The sequence below is a fragment of the Macrotis lagotis genome, chromosome 1 (genome assembly GCF_037893015.1).
Source record: "Macrotis lagotis isolate mMagLag1 chromosome 1, bilby.v1.9.chrom.fasta, whole genome shotgun sequence".
Lineage (NCBI taxonomy): Eukaryota > Metazoa > Chordata > Mammalia > Peramelemorphia > Peramelidae > Macrotis > Macrotis lagotis.
The window spans coordinates 188,636,170-188,645,096 of NC_133658.1; the positions used below are offsets into that span (position 1 = coordinate 188,636,170).

Below are 8,927 nucleotides of genomic sequence, written 5' to 3' on the forward strand. Positions count from 1 at the left end.
AGCTTTGCAATATATTTTCTTTGTTAGTAGATCAAACAATAAACATTTATTAAATGCCTACTATATACCATGAATAATACTAAACACTGGAGAAACAAAAAAAGGAAAATGTTGTACCTGCCCTGAAGGAGCTTACAATCAAATAGGGGAGACAACATTCACAGAAATTTAAATAAAGCAAGTTATAAACAAGATATATAGGAAATACTTATTAGAAAGAAGGCATTGAAATTAAAATGGTTTGAAGATGTTTTTCTGGAGAATGTAGAATTTTAGTTGGAATTTAAATAAATTAAGGAGGTTCTGTAGTAGGAACAGAAGAGGAAATACATAGCAGGAATGACCAATTTCTTTTGAGTCAATTTCTACATAGTTGAATGTTTAAATACTGCTATCTCCTACATTATGGAATCCTTTCAAAGTATTGAAATTTAGATTTATATAGGAAGTAAGGACATTGAATTTCCAAAACTCTAATGCCTAGTTGATAAATGTTCATATCATTTCTAATGTTTTCAAGTATTGCTTGCTTAGATTGTTTGCCTTATTATTGTGAGATCCTTATGTACTACTAAATTTGACTATTGGCCTACAAACCATTACAAATCAACCCAAAGTGCTTAATGCCTTTTTGGAGAGCCTTACCACTTGTTTGGAACTTATCTGATTCTATTTCTTTCCTCTCAAACTGAATCTATTTGTGTTAATGTTGAGTGACACCCCATTAGAATTGCACTTGTGGTGGCAGGAGAACTTTGGGAGAAATTTCAGACATCCTTTAGAATTTGCACCCAGAAGAAATTTACATAGACCTCCAGTAGAATTGTACAAAGACCCCTGGAAAGATTTCAATGTGCCCTATGTAGAAAAGCCAAATAACTGGATCACTAATGACTTTTATAAGCTTGGAAAGTCTTCACTGGAATGTTCTTGATCTTGTGTTGTTTAATATTTTTATCAATAACTTGCATAAAAATATAGATAGTATGCTTATCAAAATTTCAAATAATAGAAAACTTGGAGGGAGAGTAACACCTAGGTGTCCCTTACCTTCTGAAAGGGAAAGTCAAAATATAAAGGGGAAAGTAGTTGGGAAAAGATGAGATGTCCCTTATGGGGCACAGCAGTTGATGGGGAGGTAGAGCAGACTAGACAGAGAACTAAAAATGACCACATAGATGACACTGGAGCTGGAAAGACCTGTTAGAAAGTTAATGAGGTAATCTAGACAGGTATCAATAAGAAAGATCCTGCATTAGAGTGGAGAAAATAAAAAGATAAATGTCAGACCAATTCTAACAAATGTTTTATAGACACTTCTCAAAGATTTCAGTAGAGGAGAGCTCATTCTCTTAAGTGAAAGCCCATTTTTGCTTTCAGATATCATTAATTATTTATCTGAGTGATTTATAAAGACCAGATGATTGAGGGGTACCTTTTATTTCCCTTTGTAGCCCAGAAATGCCCAACATTTCTTTCAAAAAGAGGCAAGATGGACCTATGCTACTTCTACAGTCTTGGTTTCCAGGACTGGTCCACTGAATAGAAAGAGACACTTCTATTTTTGGAAATTGAAACTTGTGATATCATTGAAGTAAAGAGAAATCTATGGGTAGAAATTCCTTCCATTAATTCCTACACCTGTAATAGTTTTAGAGAATGGCCTTAAAGAAGTCTACCAACTTGCAAAAGTTTTCATAAGTATGTCTATAAGATAAGATTCTTTCAGATCCTTTTTTCCTCTCAGATTCTAAGACCAGTCCCTTATCCTGTATTCCATGTACCACTTCCCATTGACATAAATCAGATACCGGGGGTTCTTAACATAGATGGTCAGACCTATACATGTAATGCCAATACTAGATGGTTCTCCAAGAGTTCAGAATTCTCAGATATGATATAAGTGCTTCCCTAAGACCCCCTGGTCCTTCTAGTCCAAGATTCTAATGGGACCCACTACCTTTGGAGGTGAGCTCTTCTTCAATATGTGGCCTTTGAACTCAGGGTTCCATGCCAACAATGCATTTCTGTTTCTGAGGTTCCAATTTCAGTTTAATATTTCAAACTGAGCTATTGCCCTGTGATGTCCTATACAAAAGTTGGAACATGGATGGTTTCATAGGACCATAGATTTTGGGACTGGAAAGAAAGACCATTTAACGCAGTTCCCTCATTTTTTTTTTTTTTTTTTTTTAGTTTTTGCAAGGCAATGGGGTTAAGTGGCTTGCCCAAGGCCACACAGCTAGGTAATTATTAATTGTCTGAGGCTGGATTTGAACTCAGGTACTCCTGACTCCAGAGTTGGTGCTTTATCCACTGTGCCACCTACCCTCCCCCAGTCCCCTCATTTTACAGATGAAGAAACTGAGGCACAGAAAAGTTAACCAACTAAACCAAAATTTTAGAGGCAGTAAGTATAAAAAGTGGGTTGGAATCCAGGTCCTCTGGCTTAAGAGGAGTCCTTCCATTTTGAAGATTATAGACTTAACTTTTTTATTTTTTACTTAGTGAAAGAACATTTAGTATAATTTGTATGGTTATAACAAAGAATGTAAATGGAGTAAAAGTACCTTTAAGATTGTCTCCATAACAGCAGAAAGTTATTTCCCCATGTATAAGACCCTCCTATGTATAAGACACACCTTAATTTTGGAACCTGAAATTTGAAAAAATAATGTATTACATAGGGGCAGCCCAAACCTTGGGCAAGTCACTTTAACTCCATTGCCTTAAATAAATAAATTTTTTTTTAATGTATTAAATAAAGTTATTGAACTCAAGTTTTATTCATCAAAAAATTCATACAACTCCTCATCACTGTCATAATTCCCAACCATTAGCTCATCCTCATCTGTGTTTGATGACAAATCACTGTCTTAGGAGACTCTCTGACTGCCCTCCTGCTCTGGTCTGAGTTGACCACAAGCACTCCCTGGGAAAGTCTGGTATATGACACAGGCTTAGTTCATTCCATTTCATGAACCTGAAGCACCAATTGCATATCATTGACAACAACCTTGAAATGATCAGTCTCAATGAGAACTTGAATTTGTAATGGTTTACCAGCTTCAAACAGGAACATGGCATGTCTTTTCTCATTTCCCAGTTGTCAAATTTTGAATTGCAGACAATTTGTCTGTTATTCTCATTTAAGAAAGGATTGATTGATTCATTCCCTTTCTTAAAATATGAAGTAACTTTGTATTGGGTTTTGTTGTAACCATAATGGTTATCAGTATGTGAGGCATAATTCCTCCTAGTAAGGGAAGATCTTAAGGCACTATCACCACTGCCACAGGAGGTGTTGGTCATCTAGGATTAACCATGGACCCTGAAGGGGAATAAGCTCCAGGAGCACTAGGCTCCCCTGGAACTGGATAGGGACCAGGTGCTGCTGGTTCAGGGTAGACTCTAGGTGCTGTTGGACCAGAGCAAGCCCTAGGTGCTCCTGGACCAGGATAAGTTCCTGAGTATGCCCCAGTACTGGGGAATTGGTTTTCCCAAGGACTTTGCAACCAACCTTGTGGGTTTGGATTTCCAGACTCAGATAAGACATCATTAAGAGAAAATTCATCTGCCAGTTTCCTGGTATGGCTTTTTTCTTGTCCTGGAGTGGCTGGGGTAGTCACTTGTGAGGACTAGATCAACATCAGTTACCATTGAGGATTATAGACTTCTAACACTGATGAAGAATTCCTTAAGACACTAAGATGATCACTTTTCGGAGTTCTCCAAGCAATCCCTTCAAAAGGCACTGGGAAACTGAATCTTAATTAATTTTAATGAATTGGCTATATTTCTGTCTTTTCGGACATTATCATTTGGACAGTATCATTCATACACCAAAACCTCACAGTCCTCACTTCTCCACCCACTCCCAGCCATGGCTGCCAGATACATGAGTACAACTGCAAGGAGTAACATCTCCCTCCCTGTTTAATCCATCAAAAATATTCCTGTCTTGGGAAGATTCTTGGGTTTGTTATACTTGGGATTAAACATGGAGTTAAATTAACAGGGCTTCTATAAATATGACATTTCTGGCTCTTGGTACAATTCCCAGGGTCATAGGAAATCTCTGTTTTCAAATGGATCTGTTTGGACTGATTCTGTTTACGTGAAATGTCTAGTCAGGGTCTAGCTTTGTCCCATTAATACTAAATAAATAATTTCCACAGAAGCTATTTGTCCCATCTTTGCCAAAAAATTGCAAAAAAGGGGCCAGCACAGAAGCCCCACACACACATGTTTCACTGGAAAGAGGGAGGGTCAGAAGAGCTAGGGCTTCTTTTTTTTTTAAACTGTTGCATGACAGAGGAAACTCAGCTGGTAAACCATGCAACTGACCCCTCTGAGCTGCTGTTTAAGACTAATAATTGAATGTGAACTGAAACTTATTTCAGAACCAGGTCAAAAACTGGTGCTAAGGGGTAGCTAGGTGGCACAGTGGATAGAACACCAGCCCTGGAGTCAGGAGTACCTGAGTTCAAATCTGGCCTCAAACAATTAATAATTACCTAGCTGTGTGGCCTTGGGCAAGTTACTTAACCCCTTGCAAAAACCTAAAAAAAAAAAATTCTGTTTAAAAACTTGTGCTAAGTAAAATTGATATTTAATTGCTTGGAGGTCCTGAAGAAAAACGAGTATAGCAGGATTTTTCAATAAAATGTCTTATATTTCAATAGTCTTACTACTCTCCCTGCTTCCTGTCTCTCCTAAACCATCCTCCATACAAGCTTCACAGTGACATTCCTAAAGTAGAACTCTGATAGCACTCTTCTCCTCTAGAAGCTCCAATAGGTCCCTGTTACCTTGACGATCAAATTCATACTTCTTCGCCACTTAAAATCCTTCAAAGAGGGAGGGTAGAAAGGGAGGGTGGAAGGCAATTTTGTAACTTGGAAATATGCATATACAAATGGATAAAAATAAATAAATTTGAAAATTTTTATTGCACATTAATTTTCTTTACATGATCTACTTTGCATGCTGTAGAAAAATGTTCCTGCTATTCCTTATACAACATTTCACTGCCCAAATACCTGAAATGCACTTCCTGAAAACTTTTCCATTTTATAATCCCTAACCTCCTTCAAAGTTTAGCTCAAATGATCCCTCCTACTTTTCATGAAAGCAAATAAGTGGTTTAGTAGATACAATCTAGGGTCTGGAAGACCTGAATTCAAATGTGGTCTCAGACACTAATTGTATGATTCTGAACAAGCCACCCCAGTATTTTTGCAAAGAAAATCCCAAATAGATCATGAAGAATCAGACAAGACTGAAAATCAACAAGAAGAAACAACTGAACAACAAAATTGAGAAATGGAAAAGATAATGTAGCACAATAAATATAAAATTGATCTCAAAGTCAGGAAGATCTGATTTCAAATAACAGACACTAGTTGGGTGACTCTGCACTTAGCCCTGTTTGCTTCAGTTTCCTCATCTGTCAACTGAGCTGCAGAAGAAAATAGCAAACCACTCCAATATCTTTGTCAAAACAACCCTCAAAAAGGATTCATGAAGAGTCCAACACAACTGACAATGACTAAATAACAACAATCTTTCATGATGCCCCCTCTGATCCCTCCTTCCAGCTGCTAATGCTTTCCCTGGAAAAAACACATGTACATGTATGTTTACATATGTGTGTATACACACATATGGGGCAGAGGTTTGAGTAACAATCCTGGAGGTTAAATTTGACCTCAGACACTTGACACTAGCTGTGTGACCTTGGGCAAGTCACTTAACCCTCCAGTCATCCTGATTCATATCTGGTCACTGGACCTAGATGACTCCAGAAGAGAAAATGAGATCCCTTCATTCAAATCCAATTTACTTGCTTGTCAAGGCATCACCTCCCCTGATGTCCTAGTCTTCTTTGAGAATGAAGGACAAACATCATCATCATCACTAACATAAACTGCTTTAGAATTAAATTATTTCATTTCTGGTTTATATCCTCAGTACTTAGGATAGTTATCTGGAATAAAGCAAGGACTTGAGTAAATACTTGTTTGACTGACTTTCACAGAATTTCCAAGACCCATTTCATTCAACCCCGCCCCCTTCAGGAGAGATAATGATGATGAAATCCTTTATTCGTCATCAGGGAGGTTAATGCAATGACAAGCACATGAATTGGATTTGAGTGAGGGGAGGATGCTGTTCTAATTCACCAACCTTACTTTCTCCTCCAGGAGCATCTGGGTTCACAGTGACCAGATATGAATCAGAAGGATTGGAAACAACCCTGGATGTGAGACAATCAAGGATTAAGTGACTTGTTCAAAGTCACACAATTAGTGTCAAGTGTCTGAGGCCAGATTTAAATTAAGGTCCTCCTGACTCCAGAGCCATTGTACCACTGAGATGCCTTTCAAGAGAGAGATAGGAAAATAGCTCTCTATTCCTATTTTTACAGATGAGAAAATTAAGGCAGATTGTTATAGGTGGTGCTGTGAAATCATTTGGTTCTTTCCTACCTACTGTTAAAATACCTGGTATTAGTCCATCACTGAAGGCTGCTAGGTCTCCTGGAAAGCAAATTTAGCTATGTTCATAGGCCCTCTAAAGGTTAGTCTCTGCCTTTTTTGTGTGCATTTTTCCCCCCCTTGCCTGGCAGAAAAAAATGCCCTTCCCGAGCTAGAGACAACCAAGTCCCACTATTACCCCATGAAGGGATGTGCCAGGTGAGACAACAGGTAGCTCACTGGGGACACTGGATCCTTTTGTCAATATTTGCTTAGTGATTCAGGTAGGTAATAAACAGCTTAAAGGTAGCTTCCCTTACAAACCAAGCTATCTTCTTCAGCACTTGGAATGGACCCAGACTGAAGTAGCTCTAATGGGTACTGTCCAGTCCAGTCCCTTTCACCTGTTTTCAACCTGCTGAGAGACCTACCTCTATCCTTCCCTCTGCCAACAAATTTCAGGAAAGTACTTGGTTGAGTCTAGTCTCTGTTGTCCAAAAACAGGGTATGGATACTATTCCTGCTGTGTTTATAATGTAAATAAAACTAGGAGGGAAAGTGCTATTCAAGCTCCAGGATTAGGGGTCTCTGAACAGGGTCCCAGGGAAATTTACTTGTCAAAACAACATCCCCTGAGCAAACAAGGAGTCCTGGGGTTGCAGGAGGCCTCAGATACCCTCTAGTCTCTAGTCTAATCCCTTCTTTTTGTAAATGAGGAAACTGAAAGAGGGGAAGTGATTTGACTAAGGTGATACAACATGAAAGTTTTAGGGTAAGAAGACTGATTCATGATGAAAACCCAGGTACCCTGATTCCCAGCCTAGTAATCTAACTATATTATTTTGAATTTGGGTTTAATGGAAAATGATATGCATAAGGGCTGTTCCCTACTTTAAGAATGGGATCATAGATTTAGAATTGAGAGGGATCTTAGAAGTCATTTAGTCATTGAGATTTTACAGACAAGGAAATTGAAGTAAGAGAGGTTGACTTCATCAAATTACAGAATTTGAAAATTGGAAGGAAATTCCTCATTGTCTAGTTCAGCATATACAGAAAATACTGGTTGGTTGGTTGGTTGGTTGGTTCTTGTCCTTCATTATCGAAGAAGACCAAAATGACATCACCATATTAGAGACAAGTACATTATGTCCGACTGTGGGTAATCAGACCAATACAAACTTCAAATGCTCTACCACAGATCAGGCACAAAGATTCCACATGGAGCTCTTCAGTTCTGCTCTGCTCCTAAAGAGCACAGTACCCTCTCTGATGAGGGTATGCCACGCTGGGGGATTCTGTACTAGTGTATCCCAAGCTGCAAAGGGATTCTAAGTTTTTAAGACTCACCTTCAGAATGTCCCTCATATCACTTTTTCTAGGACCATTGTAAGTGCTTGCCCAATGTGAGTTCTCCATAAAACAGTCTTTTGGCAAGAGAACCTTGGCATTTGAACAATGTGGTCTGCCCATCATGGTTGCATTCTCTGTAACAACATTTGAATGCTTGGCAGTTTAGCTTGAGAAAGGACCTCAGGGTCTGGTATCTTCCCCTACCAGGTGAACTTCAGAATCTTCCTAAGATAACTTAATTGGTAGTGATTCAGTTTCTTGGCATGGTACTGGTAGATTGTCCAGGATTTACATAATAATGGCTCTGTAGACCTTCAGTTTGCTAGTGAGTCTAATACCTCATCTCACACACCTTCCTTCAGAGTCTTCCAAACACTGGCAATGTGGTGTGTCAATCTCATTATCAATGTGCACCTCCCTGGAAAGTATATTTCCATGGTAAGTTAACTTATTCACAGAATTCAAAACTTCTCCATTTGCTATAGTTGATGGCTCTACATATGGATGGTATGGTTCTGGCTCACAACCATAACATACCTTGCCCAAGGTTGTTCAGTAAATGGCAGGGACAAGATGAGTTCAAATCCATTGTCCTTTTGACTGTACCAAATGGAATAAAGATAATAGAATGATAATTTACATTTGTGTTGGGACTTTCTTAGAACTGCCTTCTGCTCTAATAGAGACTACGTTTTTGTGAACACAATAAAAATAATAAACCCTGCATTTCCACAGAATTGTAAAGTTAACAAAGGCTTTCAAATACTTTATCTCATTTGATCCTCCTGACAACTTTCTGAGATAAGTTCTAATTGAGCTATCTATACCTATTTTACAGATGTGAAAGTGGAGATTCAGTCACATGACTAGTTAATTAGAGAGTTGTGGCTATAATCCAGATTTCCTGACCATAAATTAGATATCTTTCCTCCTACATTCTAGTCTAGCAGTTTAATAGACTTTTGACAACTCTTGGGTAGCTGTCTCTCCTCTCTTGTATGATGGAGAGAAGGGGATTCTTAGCACTGACCTGATGACAAAAAGGAGAACGTCTCAGAGAAAGGGGACCAGAGGAAGGTAAACAAGGATCTTGTA

The 8,927-nt window shown here is 38.5% G+C and overlaps 1 pseudogene; it reads right to left on the reverse strand.

Moving 5' to 3' along the window:
• Window positions 1–2,965: 2,965 nt before the first annotated feature.
• LOC141519823 (galectin-3-like) lies at window positions 2,966–7,955 on the reverse strand (annotated as a pseudogene).
• Between the last annotated feature and the right edge of the window lie 972 nt (window positions 7,956–8,927).